The sequence below is a fragment of the Triticum aestivum genome, chromosome 3D (genome assembly GCF_018294505.1).
Source record: "Triticum aestivum cultivar Chinese Spring chromosome 3D, IWGSC CS RefSeq v2.1, whole genome shotgun sequence".
In the NCBI taxonomy this organism is placed as follows: domain Eukaryota; kingdom Viridiplantae; phylum Streptophyta; class Magnoliopsida; order Poales; family Poaceae; genus Triticum; species Triticum aestivum.
This window is the reverse complement of record NC_057802.1, coordinates 447,492,251-447,511,612: the sequence shown is the minus strand read 5'-3', so window position 1 is coordinate 447,511,612 and position 19,362 is coordinate 447,492,251.

Sequence of the window (19,362 nt, the reverse complement as noted above, 5' to 3'; positions counted from 1 at the left end):
TTAAAAATCACCAGAGAGTGACAAAATGCCAATTCCAACTGCAGTAGATCAATTTACATTTTATCCTGGTCGTCCTCATTTTTCAGAATTTTTGGAGTTACAGAAGTATTCGCATGATACAGATTACTACAGACTGTTCTGTTTTTGACAGATTCTGGTTCCTATGTGTTGTTTGCTTCTTTTGATGAATCTATGAGTAGTATAAGAGGGTATGAACCATAGAGAAGTTGGAATACAGTAGATATTACACCAATACAAATAAAGAATGAGTTCACATCAGTACCTAAGTGGTGATTTATTTTCTTATACTAACGGAGCTTACGAGTTTTCTGTTGAGTTTTGTGTTGTGAAGTTTTCAAGTTTTGGGTAAAGATTCGATGGACTATGGAATAAGGAGTGGCAAGAGCCTAAGCTTGGGGATGCCCAAGGCACCCCAAGGTAATATTTAAGGACAACCAAGAGCCTAAGCTTGGGGATGCCCCGGATGGCATCCCCTCTTTCGTCTTCGTCTATCGGTAACTTTACTTGGAGCTATATTTTTATTCACCACATGATATGTGTTTTGCTTGGAGCGACCTTTTATTTTATTTAGTTTTTCTTGCTGTTTGAATAATATCCCAAGATCTGAAATTCTTAAATGTTAGAGAGTCTTCACATAGTAACATAATTATTCAACTACTCATTGATCTTGACTTATATCTTTTGGAGTGGTTTGTCATTTGCTCTCGTGCTTCACTTATATCTTTTTAGAGCACGGCGGTGGTTTTATTTTCAAGAAATAGATGAACTCTCATGCTTAAATTATATTATTTTGAGAGTCTTTTATCACAGCATGGTAATTTGCTTTTGGTTATGAATTTAGTCCTAATATGATAGGCATCCAAGAGGGGTATAATAAAAACTTTCATATAAAGTGCATTGAATACTATGAGAAGTTTGATTCCTTATGATTGTTTTGAGATATGAAGATGGTGATATTAGAGTCATGCTAGTGGAGCAGTTGTGAATTTGAGAGATACTTGTGTTGAGGTTCGTGACTCCCGTAGCATGCATGTATGGTGAACCGTTATGTAACAAAGTTGGAGCATGAATATTTTTTGATTGTCTTCCTTATGAGTGGCGGCCGGGGACGAGCGATGGTCTTTTCCTACCAATCTATCCTCCTAGGAGCATGCGCGTAGTACTTTGTTTTGATGACTAATAGATTTTTGCAATAAGTATGTGAGTTCCTTATGACTAATGTTGAGTCCATGGATTATACGCACTCTCACCCTTCCACCATTGCTAGCCTCTCTTGTGCCGCGCAACTTTTGCCGGTACCATACACCCACCATATATCTTCCTCAAAACAGCCACCATACCTACCTATTATGGCATTCCCATAGCCATTCCGGGATATATTGCCATGCAACTTCCACCGTTCCGTTTATTATGACACGCTTCATCATTGTCATATTGCTCTGCATGATCGTGTAGCTGACATCGTATTTGTGGCAAAGCCACCTTCATAATTCTTTCATACATGTCACTCTTGATTCATTGCACATCTCGGTACACCGCCGGAGGCATTCATATATAGTCATATCTTGTTCTAAGTATTGAGTTGTAATTCTTGAGTTGTAAGTAAATAGAAGTGTGATGATCATCATTATTAGAGCATTGTCCCGTGTGAGGAAATAAAAAAAAAGAGGCCAAAGAAGCCAATGAAAAAAAAGAGAGGCCAAAGAAGCCAAACAAAAAAAAGAGAAGGGACAATGCTATTATCCTTTTTCCACACTTGTGCTTCGAAGTAGCACAATGATCTTCATGATAGAGAGTCTCTTATTTTGTCACTTTCATATACTAGTGGGAATTTTTATTATATAACTTGGCTTGTATATTCCAACGATGGGCTTCCTCAAATGCCCTAGGTCTTCATGAGCAAGCAAGTTGGATGCACACCCACTTAGTTTCTTTTTGAGCTTTCATACACTTATAGCTCTAGTGTATCCATTGCATGGCAATCCCTACTCACTCACATTGATATCTATTGATGGGCATCTCCATAGCCCGTTGATACACCTAGTTGATGTGAGACTATCTCCCTCTTTTTGTCTTCTCCACAACCACCATATTCTCTTCCACCATAGTGCTATGTCCATGGCTCACGCTCATGTACTGCGTGAAAGTTGAAAAGGTTTGAGAACATCAAAAGTATGAAACAATTGCTTGGCTTGTCATCGGGGTTGTGCATGATTTGAGTATTTGTGTGATGAAGATGGAGCATAGCCAGACTATATGATTTTGTAGTGATAGCTTTCTTTGGCCATGTTATTTTAAGAAAACATGATTGCTTAATTAGTATGCTTGAAGTATTATTGTTTTTATGTCAATATTAAAATTTTGTCTTGAATCTTTCGGATCTGAATATTCTTGCCACAATAGAGAAGATTACATTAATAAATATGTTAGGTAGCATTCCACATCAAAAATTCTGTTTTTTATCATTTACCTACTCGAGGACGAGCAGAAATTAAGCATGGGGATGCTTGATACGTCTCCAACGTATCTATAATTTTTTATTGTTCCATGCTATTATATTAACCGTCTTGGATGTTTTATATGCATTTATATGCTATTTTATATGATTTTTGGGACTAACCTATTAACCTAGAGCCCAGTGCCAGTTTCTGTTTTTTCCTTGTTTTGAGTTTTTACAGAAAAGGAATACCAAACGGAGTCCAATTGACCTGCCAATTTTTCTGGATTTTTTAGGGACCAAAAGAAGCCCCCAAAGTAAAAGAGTTGGGCCAGAAGAGTCCCGAGCCATCCACGAGGGTGGAGGGCACGCCCTACCCCCTGGGAGCGCCCCTGCCTCGTGGACGACTCGGAGACCCCCCTATGTGAGACCGACGCCAAAAATTCCTATAAATACAGAAACCTCCAGAAAATAACCTAGATCGGGAGTTCTGCCGCCGCAAACCTCTGTAGCCACCAAAAAACAATCAGGACCCTGTTCCGGCACCCTGCCGGATGGAGGCATCATCACCGGTGGCCATCTTCATCATCCCGGCGCTCTCCATGATGAGGAGGGAGTAGTTCACCCTCGGAGTTGAGGGTATGTACCAGTAGCTATGTGTTTGATCTCTCTCTCTCTCTCTCTCTCGTGTTCTTGATTTGGCACGATCTTAATGTATCGCGAGCTTTGCTATTATAGTTGGATCTTATGATCTTTCTCCCCCTCTACTCTCTTGTAATGGATTGAGTTTTCCCTTTGAAATTATCTTATCGGATTGAGTCTTTAAGGATTTGAGAACACTTGATGTATGTCTTGCATGTGCTTATCTGTGGTGACAATGGGATATTCATGTGATCTACTTGATGTATGTTTTGGTGATCAACTTGCGGGTTCAGTGACCTTGTGAACTTATGCATAGGGGTTGGCACACGTTTTCGTCTTGACTCTCCGGTAGAAACTTTGGGGCACTCTTCAAAGTTCTTTGTGTTGGTTGAATAGATGAATCTGAGATTGTGTGATGCATATCGTATAATCATACCCGCAGATACTTGAGGTGACATTGGAGTATCTAGGTGACATTAGGGTTTTGGTTGATTTGTATCTTAAGGTGTTATTCTAGTACGAACTCTAGGATAGATCGAATGGAAAGAATAGCTTCGTGTTATTTTACTACGGACTCTTGAATAGATCGATCAGAAAGGATAACTTTGAGGTGGTTTCGTACCCTACAATAATCGCTTCGTTTATTCTCCGCTATTAGTGACTTTGGAGTGACTCTTTGTTGCATGTTGAGGGATTGTTATATGATCTAATTATGTTATTATTGTTGAGAGAACTTACACTAGTGAAAGTATGAACCCTAGGCCTTGTTTCAACGCATTGCAATACCGTTTGTGCTCACTTTTATCATTAGTTACCTTGCTGTTTTTATATTTTCAGATTACAAAAACCTATATCTACCATCCATATTGCACTTGTATCACCATCTCTTCGCCGAACTAGTGCACCTATACAATTTACCATTGTATTGGGTGTGTTGGGGACACAAGAGACTCTTTGTTATTTGGTTGCAGGGTTGCTTGAGAGAGACCATCTTCATCCTACACCTCCCACGGATTGATAAACCTTAGGTCATCCACTAGAGGGAAATTTGCGACTGTCCTACAAACCTCTGCACTTGGCGGCCCAACAACGTCTACAAGAAGAAGGTTGTGTAGTCGACATCACACATCAACTAGGCGTATCAACGGGCTATGAAGTTTCCCATCAATAGATATCAATGTGAGTGAGTAGGGATTGCCATGCAATGGATGCACTAGAGCTATAAGTGTATGCAAGCTCAAAAACAAACTAAGTGGGTGTGCATCCAACTCGCTTGCTCACGAAGACCTAGGGCACTTTGAGGAAGCCCATCATTGGAATATACAAGCCAAGTTCTATAATGAAAAATTCCCACTAGTATATGAAAGTCACAACATAGGAGACTCTCTATCATGAAGATCATGGTGCTACTTTGAAGCACAAGTGTGGTAAAAGGATAGTAGCATTGCCCCTTCTCTCTTTTTCTCTATTTTTTTGGGCCTTCTCTTTTTTATGGCCTCTTTTTTCTCTTCTTTTTTATTTTTCGTCCAGAGTCTCATCCCGACTTGTGGGGGAATCATAGTCTCCATCATCCTTTACTCACATGGGACAATGCTCTAATAATGATGACCATGACACTTTTATTTACTTACAACTCAAGAATTGCAACTCAATACTTAGAACAAAATATGGCTCTGTGTGAATGCCTCCGGCGGTGTACCGGGATGTGCAATGAATCAAGAGTGACATGTATGAAAAAATTATGAAGGTGGTTTTGCCACAAATACGATGTCAGCTACATGATCATGCAAAGCAATATGACAATGATGGAGCGTGTCATAATAAACGGAACGGTGAAAAGTTGCATGGCAATATATCTCGGAATGGCTATGGAAATGCCATAATAGGAAGGTATGGTGGCTGTTTTGAGGAAGGTATATGGTGGGTGTATGGTATCGGCGAAAGTTGCGCGACACAAGAGAGGCTAGCAATGGTGGAAGGGTGAGAGTGCGTATAATCCATGGACTCAACACTAGTCATAAAGAACTCACATACTTATTGCAAAAAGCTATTAGTTATCGAAACGAAGTACTACGCGCATGCTCCTAGGGGGATAGATTGGTAGGAAAAGACCATCGCTCGTCCCCGACCGCCACTCATAAGGAAGACAATCAAAAAATAAATCATGCCCCGACTTCATCACATAACGGTTCACCATACGTGGATGCTACGGGAATCACAAACTTTAACACAAGTATCTCTCAAATTCACAACTACTCAACTAGCATGACTCTAATATCACCATCTTCATATCTCAAAACAATCATAAGGAATCAAACTTCTCATAGTATTCAATGCACTTTATATGAAAGTTTTTATTATATCCCTCTTGGATGCCTATCATATTAGGACTAAATTTATAACCAAAGAAAATTACCATGCTGTTTAATACTCTCAAAATAATATAAGTGAAGCATGAGAGTTCATCAATTTCTTCAAAATAAAACCACCGTCGTGCTCTAAAAGATATAAGTGAAGCACTAGAGCAAATGACATACTACTCCAAAAGATATAAGTGAAGATCAGTGAGTAGTTGAATAATTATGTAACTATGTGAAGACTCTCTAACATTTAAGAATTTAATATCTTGGGATATTATTAAAACAGCAAGCAAAACAAAATAAAATAAATTGACGCTCCAAGAAAAACACATATCATGTGGTGAATAAAAATATAGCTCCAAGTAAGGTTACCGATGAACGAAGACGAAACAGGGGATGCCATCTGGGGCATCCCCAAGCTTAGGCTCTTGGTTTTCCTTGAATATTACCTTGGGGTGCCTTGGGCATCCACAAGCTTAGGCTCTTGCCACTCCTTATTCCATAGTCCATCAAATCTTTACCCAAAACTTGAAAACTTCACAACACAAAACTTAACAGAAAACTCGTAAGCTCCGTTAGTATAAGAAAATAAATCACCACTAAGGTACTGTTGTGAACTCATTCTAAATTCATATTGGTGTAATATCTACTGTATTCCAACTTCTCTATGGTTCATACCCTCCGATACTACTCATAGATTCATCAAAATAAGCAAACAACACATAGAAAATAGAATCTGTCAAAAACAGAACAGTCTGTAGTAATCTGTAACTCTCGAATACTTATGTAACTCCAAAAATTCTGAAATAAATTTCTGGACCTGAGTAATTTGTCTATTAATATTCTGCAAAAATAATCAACTTAAAAGTACACTTCTGTTAAAAATGACAGCTAATCTCGTCAGCGCAAAGTTTCTGTTTTTTACAGCAAGATCGCATTAACTTTCACCCAAGTCTTCCCAAAGGTTCTACTTGGCACAAACACTAATTAAAACATAAAACAAAATCTAACCAGAGTCTAGATATATTATTTATTACTAAACAGGAGCAAAAGGCAAAGAACAAAAATAAAACTGGGTTGCCTCCCAACAAGCACTAACGTTTAACGCCCCTTGCTAGGCATGATGATTTCAATGATGCTCACATAAAAGATAAGAATTGAAACATAAAGAGAGCATCATGAAGAATATGACTAGAACATTTAAGTCCAACCCACTTCCTATGCATAGGGATTTTGTGAGCAAATAATTTATGGGAACAAGAATCAACTAGCATAGGAAAGCAAAACAAGCATAACTTCAAGATTTTAAGCCCATAGAGAGGAAACTTGATATTATTGCAATTCCTACAAGCATATATTCCTCCCTCATAATAATTTTTAGTAGAATAATGAATGAATTCAACAATATAACCATCACATAAAGCATTCTTTTCATGATTTACAAGCATAGAATTTTTATTAGTCTCCACATAAGCAAATTTCTTCTCATTCGAAATAGTGGGAGTATCATAAGAAACTCGAATACTATAAATTGTTTCCACATTAAAAGAGTAATGTTCAGAAAAAGGGTAATCATAATCATGACAAGTTTTGTAAATATAATCATCACTACTTTTTATAACATAAGTATCATCACAATAATCATCATAAGTAGCAACTTTGTTATCATCATAATCAATTGAAACCTCTTCCAAGATAGTGGAATCATTACTGAATAAAGTCATGACCTCTCCAAATCCACTTTTATAATTATCACAATAAGATTCAACATCCTCCAAAATAGTGGGATCATTACTTCCTAAAGTTGACACTCTTCCAAACCCACTTTCATCAATATAATCATCATAAATAGGAGGCATACTATCATCATAATAAATTTGCTCATCAAAACTTGGGAGACTAAAAATATCATCTTCATTAAACATAACATCCCCAAGCTTGGCACAAACATTAATTGCAGAAAATAAAGTCTCAAACATGTCATTCTCATCAAACATAGCATCCCCAAGCTTGTGGCTTTGCATATCATTAGCATCATGGATATTCAAGGAATTCATACTAACAACATTGCAATCATACTCATCATACAAAGATTTAGTGCCAAACATTCTAATGCATTCTTATTCTAGCACTTGAGCAAGATTTTCCTTTCCATCATTTTCACGAAAGACATTAAAAAGATGAAGCATATGAGGCACCCTTAATTCCATTTTTTTGTAGTTTTCTTTTATAGACTAAACTAGTGATAAAACAAGAACTAAAAGACTCAATTGCAAGATCTAAAGATATACCTTCAAGCACTAACCTCCCCGGCAACGGCGCCAGAAAAGAGCTTGATGTCTACTACACAACCTTCTTCTTGTAGACGTTGTTGGGCCTCCAAGTGCAGAGGTTTGTAGGACAGTAGCAAATTTCCCTCAAGTGGATTACCTAAGGTTTATCAATCCGTGGGAGGCGTAGGATGAAGATGGTCTCTCTCAAACAACCCTGCAACCAAATAACAAAGAGTCTCTTGTGTCCCCAACACACCCAATACAATGGTAAATTGTATAGGTTTACTAGTTCGGCGAAGAGATGGTGATACAAGTGCAATATGGATGATAGATATGGGTATTTGTAATCTGAAAATATAAAAACAGCAAGGTAGCAAGTGATAAAAGTGAGCAGAAATGGTATTGCAATGCTTCGAAACAAGGCCTAAGGTTCATACTTTCACTAGTGCATGTTCTCTCAACAATGATAACATAATTAGATCATATAACAATCCCTCAACATGCAACAATGAGTCACTCCAAAGTCACTAATAGCAGAGAACAAACGAAGATATTATTGTAGGGTACGAAACCGCCTCAAAGTTATTCTTTTCGATCAATCATTGGGCTATTCCTATAAGTGTCACAAACAGCCCTAGAGTTCGTAGTAAAATAACACCTTAAGACACACATCAATCAAAACCCTAATGTCACCTAGATACTCCAATGTCACCTCAAGTATCCGCGGGTATGATTATTTGATATGCATCACACAATCTCAGATTCATCTATTCAAACCAACACAAAGAACTTCAAAGAGTGCCCCAAAGTTTCTACCAGAGAGTCAAGACGAAAACGTGTGCCAACCCCTATGCATAGATTCCCAAGGTCACGGAACCCGCAAGTTGATCACCAAAACATACATCAAGTGAATCAATAGAATACCCCATTGTCACCACAGGTATCCCACGCAAATCATACATCAAGTGTTCTCAAATCCTTAAAGACTCAATCCGATAAGATAACTTCAAAGGGAAAACTCAATCCATTACAAGAGAGTAGAGGGGGAGAAACATCATAAGATCCAACTATAATAGCAAAGCTCGCGATACATCAAGATTGTGCCATATCAAGAACATGAGAGAGAGAGAGAGATCAAACACATAGCTACTGGTACATACCCTCAGCCCCGAGGGTGAACTACTCCCTCCTCGTCATGGAGAGCGCCGGGATGATGAAGATGGCCACCGGTGATGGATCCCCCCTCCGGCAGGGTGCCGGAACAGGGACCCGATTGGTTTTTGGTGGCTACAGAGGCTTGCGGCGGCGGAACTCCCGATCTAGGTTTCTTTCTGGGGGTTTCTATATTTATAGGAATTTTTGGCGTCGGTCTCACGTCAGGGGGGTCTCCGAGTCATCCACGATATAGGGGGCGCTGTCGGTGTCAAAACTGGCGGATCTTGTAGTAGGGGTCCTAAGCTAGGCGTCTTGGAGCGATGGTAACATGGACACGGGGTTTTACCTAGCTTCGAGCTCTCTTGATGAGATAATACCCTACATGCTGCTTTTGATTGTATTCATATGGGTGTAGTACAGAGTACACGTATCTACCATGAGATTGTAGTAATGAATATCAGATTGTCTATTGACTAGCCTGGCCTCAGTTTATATAAGACATCGGAGGCCTAGGGTTTAGGAGAGTCCTTGTCTTGGGCGCCAAGTCTTGTGGAGTCTTCCTTGTATGCGGCAGGGGTTGTCCGAACTGGGCCATGAGTATGCGGCCATGGGGTCCTCGGCCCAATCTAACTGATCAGGAGACGACGTGGTGAGTACCCCCTAGTCCAGGACACCGTCAGTAGCCCCTTGAACCGGTCTTCAAGTTGGGGACGCTCCTCGATTCTTCTAAACTGTTCTTTATCTTCGGTCGTCGGTCTTGAAAACTGGTTCAGCAAATCTTCCCATCTTCGATCTTGAGGATCACCAAAATGCATCCGAAGAGTTTACACGTTGGCTATCCGAGGAGCCCCTTTAAGTTTCCGGCCTTTATCAATGCCTTGTTATTTTCACACCCACCTCGGGTTTGAAGTTGTCCCCGTGCGGCGGTGTCCTCTTGCATCCGAGCTCCAACGCCGGACTGCATTTGAGGTATCTTTTGCAGCCGAGCACCAACGCCGGACTGTATCCGAGCTCCAACGCCGGACTGAATCCAAACTCCAACGCCGGAGAGTATCCGAGCTCCAACGCCGGACTATATCTGAGGTGTCATAGATCACCTTGGCTCAAAAAAGTCGAAGGAGTTTAGCCGAGCTTAGTGCCAGAAATGCCCTCTACGGAGCCAACCACTGGCGTCCGAGCTTTTATGCCGGACTGCTTCCGGGGTGTCTATTGTAGTCGAGCACCAATGCCGGACTGTATCCGAGGTAGTACACCACCTCGTCCATGGGCTGATTTTTATGAATTTAATCTCGAATTATGCAATGTAATCTCTGCTAAGATGTATAGCCAGTAGCCCTCAAGGTGCGTGTTGGCCTAATATCCGGGATGCACCTGAAGAAGAAAATCAAACCGTTGACCCTAGTAGCCCCTGAGACTCAGGTCGATTCATAAAATCAGCCTGAGGATCAATTCCCAGCGCGTCAGCATATTTAGGAATAGAAACGCTGTGTGCAAAGTCCTCGAGACTCAGGTTGGGTGCGGCCGACCAACCTGAGGATAATAGTCTCCTCGAAAACTATATTGCACTTTAAATTTCCTGCATTGGATTGTCAATGCAGTAGCCCCCGAGATACTGGTCGGGTGGCAACACCAGATCAGGGGATCGATGTACCCCTTTAATATTTGTAAATAATAAGCACGAAGCCCAGTAGCCCCCGAGCCTTAATGTGGGCACGGGTGGCCGAATTAAGGATCGATATCCAAAGTAAAATCACAAATTATGTGTAATGATTCTATGTATCAAAGTACTTTCATCATCAATGCTCGGATCCGCATTGTACAAAACTTTGTTGACCGACCATCGGCTTCCACCTCCTTGGCCAGTAGCCGAGGAGTGTTTGTCCTACTTTATAAATCCTTTACAAGGGCAAAGATTTACGACAAACAAGGCAATGCCATACGGTTTTATAAACAAAGGTACATGGAGAGATATGTTATATTACGTTTTAACGTAAGAAACATCTTCTAAAGAAAATAGTCCCGCTATCGGTTCCTTTCTTTGGGTCGTCATGCTTATCATGATCATGAAAACTCACCTCCGATCAATGTGGGAGGAAAATATTGAGGATTTAGTTCGGCGAAAGTTCCCGAACTCTATGGTATTAACGAACCAAATTTTTTTACTTCCGTCGTTGCCGACCAATGTGATCCTTTAAGATTGCTAGCTTTCGGCTTCACCCAGTCTGAGGTACTAACTCGGATGACCCGGTAGTAACAATCACGGAGGTGCTCCCTTTACCGCCTAGTCGAATAATCGGGAACGTAGGGGTAAGCACAGGAGCCAGGCAACCCAGCTTGGCCAAAATCTTAAGTCAAATTGATGGCTTTATAACTTTGATTGCGGAAGGTAGCCCTCGTATATTAAATACAAACGCCGATGATATGTTTATTTTGACTCCGTTTCGACCGTTTATCAGTTGAAAGTGGCCCATCGTCGGCTTCTACCCCTTTGTAGATACTACGCAGGGTGTTTCCGCAATAACAAGACAACCCTTAGCCGACACCTCGGTGCCCGAAGGCGGCTGTGTTAGCGGAAACGAGGCAATCAGATATGCGGGCTTTATAACTTTCACTTAGTCATAGGAGTTTTAAATTCGGGAAGCTAGCTACGAGCCCCCGGTTAGTGTTCGGCGACAGCCGAGGTCAAGCCGTAAACAATTCGGCCAATGTTATGAACGGCCCGTTATTTAACACAATCATCGGATCGCTGACCAGTTTACGCTTATTGTGATAGTCAGTTTTTGGCTTTCTCCACTGAGGTGCTTAACCATGCGAGATGGAAGCACAATCGTAGTGGTTCTCCTTTTGGACACCTAGCCGAACAAAGCAGAACGTAGGCGGCAAGCGCAGGAGCCGGGCAACCCAACTATTGACTGAAGACACAATTTGAAACCGATGCATATATAGCAATAACCGAGAATGTTTTTGCCGGATCTCTAAAGGTGTTCGGCATTGCACTGCGAAACTTATGCGGGAAACACACAAATAGTTTAAAAGTGCTATAGGCTTGGAAAACCCAAAAAACCTTCACTAAAAACTTGACGTCCGAACTAGATCAAGTGTTTGGTGCCAATCCGAAAATTGGTCTTAAAATTTTTGTGTTTCTGTCATGCATTAATATGACACATCCGATCTCAAGACTTCAAGCCGGTCAGCCGACGGCTTCAACCTCCTTATCCCGAAGGCGGAGTGCTTCTCCGAGGCTAGTTTAGCAAACTAAACTCGAGCGGCTTTAGAGAGAAGCAAGGCTATCCAGCTATTGACCACACACTTGCGTCGAGAAAGCAGTGATAAAAAAACTTTGCAACGACTAAGAAGAAAAATTGCTCGTACTAATACAAGAGCCCCCAAGTGACTTGGGAAAAAGAATTTTGTGTACCGAAGTACTTATATCATATCTGTGTTCACCCGAACTTTAAACGCGTCTTAACCGACCATCGGCTTCTCCCTCTTCGGTCAAGGGCCGAAAAGTGTTATGTACTCCATCTGTCGAGAATATCGACGGTGTTTCCGATAACCAGGCAATCAGGCCATAAGGCTGTAACAGACAAAGCGCGCTCAGGGAACTTATGCTATATTACTTACGAAGTGTAAGAAGCATCTTCGAAGAAAATAGTACCCCCACCGATACCTTTCTTCGGTGCTCATTGTTGCTATGAGACTTGTGCAATAGATTTTTTGTACTCATGAGTTCCGTTGTGTGCCGACCATAATTGAAAACAATAAGAGCGCTAGCTTTGGGCTTCACCCAGTCTGAGGTCCGGCTCGGATGACCCGATCGTGATAATCGCAGAGGTGCTCCCTTTACTCCCTAGCCGAACAACCAAGAACGTAGGGGTAACACAGGAGCAAGGCAACCCAGCTTGCAAATCGCTTAAGTCAACATGGTGCATATTGTGGCGTAATACACGAACAAGGAATGAAGCCGTACAAGTATAATCATATGCAAGAGGAAAAGCTTCATAAAGGAAGCCCCCAAGTAAACGGGGTATTTGAATTTGTGTGTCACAAACAAAGTTATGACAAGGAATTTTTTCACAAACAACTTTCTGCCAAAAAAGTATAATGCTTGGTCGAACCGAACAAAATTTAAAATTGAAAGCTTTTGAGCATGAAAGCGACTTAGCTAGTTAATGTGTTCGGTATTGATGACGTGGTCCGAGCTTGATGCGGGACAAGGTTCCAGCCCCCAGGCTGGTCCCGAGGTGGCCGAGCAGAGAGTTCGGAACTCTGAAAAGATGAAGCCCCCAGTCCAGTCGCGGTGATGGAGCAGATCGGTGGGTGACACCGGAGTCTCCACATGAGTAGGTTGACGAAGCGATGACGTGGGGTTGCCAACATAGGGCAGCGCGCCAAGGCGACAACACAATTTGGTCGACGGAGGCGACAGCGCGACTCAGTCTAAGTCGATTGGCTGCATAGATAAAATAGTGCAAACCAAAAGTAATGACAGATAATAATGTATAAAAAATTCTTCTACTTAATTAATATAAGTGAAGTAAATAAAGAGATATGGCCTGGGCGACAAGGTCAGCCCGGCGGAGCCGCAATGTGGAAAAGTTGACACAGGGACACCCGTCGACGCGACGCGACGGCTTGGTCAACGTCGGCGGGACGACGATATCGCCTTGCCGAGGTGTTAGCATGGCCCAACCTAAATAGATTGCCTACGCACACAAAGTAGTGCAACCAAGAAATAATAATAGTGAAAAAAGGTGCATAATTAATTTATGCGAAAAAAGTTTGGTAAATATGGTCTGAGCGCTGAGACTAGCTCAACGGCGCGATGGCGTCGTGGTACGGCGATGTCGGCGATGGTCGGCCTGCCCAGGTGACAGGGAGAGGTTGGCCGGACTAACGCCAAGTACAAACGTCGGTAGAATTTCTTCAACCCAGGTGACCTAGTACTAAACGTCGGTAGAATTTCTTCAAGACCCCAAATGTAGTACACGCCAACAGGAAAAAAACTCCATGCGTACTAACTTTACATGATAACCGAATAGTTAGGAAAGACGAAACCTGGAATTATTTTGCACGTAGCAGATCGAAGAGGAAATTCTTCAAGACCCCAGATAACCTAGTACTAAACCAGACCATCCTCCGGGAGAAATTGCAGTGGCAATTGATGAAGAATCAACAAAAAATCAAGCATTAGATTTGGCCTTCACGTGAATTAGAAAAGCAAAGCTAAGGCATACTACGCATTGATTAGATCTCGAAGATCGTGTTGCACTTATACTAATAATACCAATTAATAAATTGAATAACTTCCCTGGCGCTTCACGTGGAGTAGATCCTCTTTCTACGGGGAACACTACTAGTAGCAGGAAATCGGCCAGGGGACTTGGCCTGGGACTTCGGCTGGTGGAGAGAACAAATAGTGGCGGCCGATCATCTCCGATTTGACCATAAGTTGGACTAGTATTCGGCTGGTGCTCTTGTACGCTTCGCGGCCAGTCGGCCACAACACGTCCATGACCAGACCATAAGGGAACGGTGGCGCTTGTCGCTCACGGACACGGCCGCCTATACTTCTGATCTGCGAAAAATTAGTGCAGACCAGCAACAGGGCTCGAAATAAATTATTCATTACAGGACGATCTAATCAGAAGAATATCACCTGATTATCCCATCGACCCGCGACGAACACCCAGCAGGCTCTCAATGAAAGCACCAATGTCGGTGTCAAAACCGGCGGATCTCGTAGTAGGGGTCCTAAGCTAGGTGTCTTGGAGCGATGGTAACACGGACACGGGGTTTTACCCAGCTTCGGGCTCTCTTGATGAGATAATACCCTACATGCTGCTTTTGATTATATTCATATGGGTGTAGTACAAATTACACGTATCTACCACGAGATTGTAGTAATGAATATCAGATTGTCTATTGACTAGCCTGGCCTCGGTTTATATAAGACACCGGAGGCCTAGGGTTTAGGAGAGTCCTTGTCTTGGGGCCAAGTCTTGTGGAGTCTTCCTTGTATGCGGCAGGGCTTGTCCGAACTGGCCCATGAGTATGCGGCCATGGGGTCCTCGGCCCAATCTAACTGATCGGGAGACGACGTGGTGAGTACCCCCTAGTCCAGGACACCGTCAGGCCCGCCCAGGGGGTAGGGCGCGCCCTCCACCCTCGTGGATAGCTCGGGACTCTTCTGGCCCAACTCTTTTACTCCCGGGGCTTCTTTTGGTCCATAAAAAATCATTGGCACGTCAATTGGACTCTGTTTGGTATCCTTTTCTATAAAACTCAAAAACAAGGAAAAATAGAAACTGGCACTGGGCTCTAGATTAATAGTTTAGTCCCAAAAACATATAAAATAGCATATAAAACATTCAAGATGGATAGTATAATAGCATGGAACAATAAAAAATTATAGATACGTTGGAGACGTATCAACTAGCTACGCTTTAAGTGGCTAAAATAACTTGCCTATTCTAAACGGCCAAGTCCCTGACCCGGCCACAGACCGCAGCCCGGCTGTTCGGCTGGCATGGCGACAACCAAAGGAAGACGACAAAGGAAAAAAGCCAAAGAAAGCAAAGGCAAAATCGAGTCAGAACTCGGCAAAGCACACAAGCATGTGGGGAAAATAAATTCATTTACACTGCAAAAGGCTCGCAGCCGACATTCATCAAGGTTTAAAATACACCCCTAGTGGCTGGAACTGTGCATGATTAACTTGTTCTTGAGCACAAGACAGAAAAAATCAAACAATATAATGGCCGCCTAGGCCGGAGGCACTGCGGGCTGCTCGGACGAGTCGGCGGCGGCGGTAGCGCCGGCTGGCGGGGCCTCCGGCTGGTTGCTCCCGGTCTAGTCAGTGGCGGCGGCCGACGTGGTCTCCCGCTGCTCGCCGGCTAGGGCCAGATCAGGCCGGTTCCGGCTGGTCGCTCCGTCATCGGGCGCGATGTCGTCGCCTTCCTCGTCCTCGTCCTCCTCCGCGGCCTTGTCGCTGGAGGCGGTCTCCTTTGCCAGGTTCTCCACTTCGTCCGGGTTTAGACCGAACCAGGACGGTGGCACCTCAGTGCCATCTTCCGCCCGTTCCGGGATGAAGACTTTGTTGTCGGTGTACTCGGCGAGGTTCGACGCGCGAATGGCGATCTCCTCGTGTTCCTTCTCCAGCTCCGGCGTCGCCTCCTGGCGGAACGTGGCCAGCTGCGCCATGCTCATGCACGGGTACCACGCCTTCACGAACTCCAGCGCCACCTTGATGACCCGCAAGTATATGGGATCAATTGTAGCTCTTTTCGATAAGTAAGAGTGTCGAACCCAACGAGGAGCAGAAGGAAATGACAAGTGGTTTTCAGCAAGGTAATGTCTTCAAGTGCTGAAATTGTAAGTAACAGAGTAGTTTGATAGCAAGATAATTTGTAACGAGCAAGTAACGATAATAGTGACAAAAGTGCAGCAAGATAGCCCAATCCTTTTGAGGCAAAGGACATGCCAAAACGGTCTCTTATAATAAGCAAAGCGTTCTTGAGGGTACACGGGAATTTCATCTAGTCACTTTCATCATGTTGATTCGATCCGTGTTCACTACTTTGATAATTTGATATGTGGGTGGAGCGGTGCTTAGGTGCTGTACTTACTTGAAAAAACCTCCTACTTATGATTAACCCCCTCGCAAGCATCCGCAACTACGAGAAAAGTATTAAGAATAAATTCTAACCATAGCATTAAACTTTTGGATCCAATCAGTCCCTTACGGAATAGCGCATAAACTAGGGTTTAAGCTTCTGTCACTCTCGCAACCCATCATCTAATAACTACTCCACAATGCATTCTCTTAGGCCCAAATATGGTGAAGTGTCATGTAGTCGATGTTCACATGACACCACTAAGGGAATCACAACATACATACTATCAAAATATCGAACACATATCAAGTTCACATGATTACTTTCAACATGATTTCTCCCGTGACCTCAAGAACAAAATTAACTAGTCACAAATGATAATCATGCTCAAGATAATTAAATAGCATATTGGATCTGAACATATAATCTTCCACCAAATAAACCATATAGTAATCAACTACAAGATGTAATCAACACTACTAGTCACCCACAAGCACCAATCTATAGTTCCAGTACAAAGATTGAACACAAGAGATGAACTAGGGTTTGAGATGAGATGGTGCTGTTGAAGATGTTGATGGATAATGCCCTCCCCAAGACGGGAGAGTTGTTGGTGATGATGATGACGATGATTTCCCCCTCCGGGAGGGAAGTTCCCCCGGCAGAAGCGCTCCGCCGGAGGGCAAAAGTGCTCCTGCCCAAGTTCTGCCTCGAGACGGCGGCGCTCTGTCCCGAAAGTCCTCTCCTTATTTTTTCTAGGTCAAAATGACATATATATACCATAAGATGGGCACCGGAGGTGGGCCGAGGGGAGCACAACCTACCAGGGCGCGCCTGGGCTCCCTGGCGTGCCCAAGTGGGTTGTGCCCACCTGGTGGGCCCCTCTGGTACTTATTGGCTGCAATATTCCTCATATATTCCATAAAAATCTTCATAAAGTTTCAGTTTGTTTGGAGTTGTGCACAATAAGTAGCCTAACGTAGCTTTTCCAGGTCCAGATTTCCAGCTGCCGGAATTCTCCCTCTTTGTGTGTACCTTGCATATTTTGAGAGAAAGGCATTAGAATTACTCCAAAAAGCATTATTATGCATAAAAACATCATAAATAACAGTAGGAAAACATGATGCAAAATGGACGTATCAACTCCCCCAAGCTTAGACCTCGCTCGTCCTCAAGCGAAAACCAAAATCGAAAAACATGTCCACATGCTTAGAGAGAGAGGTATCGATAAAAACAAAATACGGACATAGAAGCATCATGTTGATTATTATAACAGCAACAAATTTAAAGATAAAGCTTTTATCATAGAACTTTTATCATAGACCTCTCATAAATAAGTAACAATTCGTCGCACTATCGAAGTATAAAGCATAGACTCTATTAGAAACCAAAAAACTATGTTCTCAGTCAACTATGCAACTACAATTCATCATCTTTTCAGGAAGGGTCACGTATCGGAGCCTTTAGGAAAGTCCACATACTCAACCATCATATAGTCTTCTATGATTGCTAACACTCACCGCATACACATGAGCAAAATGTTTCAACCCGGCACATAGAAAGATAGGGGCTTATAGTTTCGCCTCCCAACGTATTCACCTCAAGGGTGATGTCAACAATAATAACTCATGCCACCCATATTCAACTGGACATATGTGCCTAGATCTTTCCTCACCACATGATGCTTGCTAAAGGAGAAAAATAAAAAGGAATAGAGAGAAAAACTTTGACTCTTGCATAAAAGTAAAAGATAGGCCCTTCGCAGAGGGAAGTAGAGGTTGCCATGCGCTTGTTTGTTTGTATGCTCAACCCCTTAGTGCAAAAGAATGTCACATTGTATTGCCCCTTGTGATGGCAAACTTTATTATGTAGTCTGTCGCTTTTATTCTTCACCATCACAAGTTCGTATAACGCTCAATTTTCTCTTACACTAAATTATCTCACACTTTTAGAAGAAATTTTTATTGCCTTATTGCACCGATGACAACTTACTTGAGGGATCTTGCTCAATCCCTATGTAGGTATGGTGGACTCTTGAAAATAAGATTTGGGTTTAAGGGTTTTTGGATGCACAAGTAGTATCTCTACTTAGTGCGGAATTTTTGGCTAGCAAAGATGGGGGGGCAAGCACCACATGTTGAAGGATCTATGACAATATAACTTCTATGTGAATATGAACAAACATAAATCATTACGTTGTCTTCCTTGTCCAATGTCAACAATTTTGGCATATAATATTTTGATGGGGGCTCACAATCACAAAAGATTTCCAGGATAGTGTATTTATATATGAATCTTCTCTTCCCTTATTAATTCTTTCATGAGTTGCATCATTGACCAATGCTATGTTTGTCAATCTCTAATAAAATTTTCTACTTATACTTTTCCTTATGTGGTGTCATCACCTACCATAAGATTAGCATATGATCCTTTTCATTTATTTCCTTTCTTTTTATTGCAACATGAAAGTAAAGAAAGCAAAAACTTAAACTAAACTTTATTATATATCTTGCACACGATTACAAGGATAGATCACTAAGCAAGCTCTCGAAAAGAAAGGATCGAACTAAACTTTTATTCATCTAAAGCAAAAGATCGAACTAAAATAAGTAAATGAAAAAGATAGTAGGGGTGATGCTATACTGGGGCACCTCCCCCAAGCTTGGCGGAAGCCAAGGGGAGTGCCCATACCCGATACTCAATTTTCTTTTGGTGATGAAGAAGAAGGTGGTGGAGATGAAGTAGATATCTTGTCCTCGGGTTTCCATGGCAGAGGTCCACCAGCGTAAGAGGAGTGAGTCTCACGGGTCCTGCAACCGGCAGCCAAACTCATACCTTTAAACCTCGCCTCATATTCA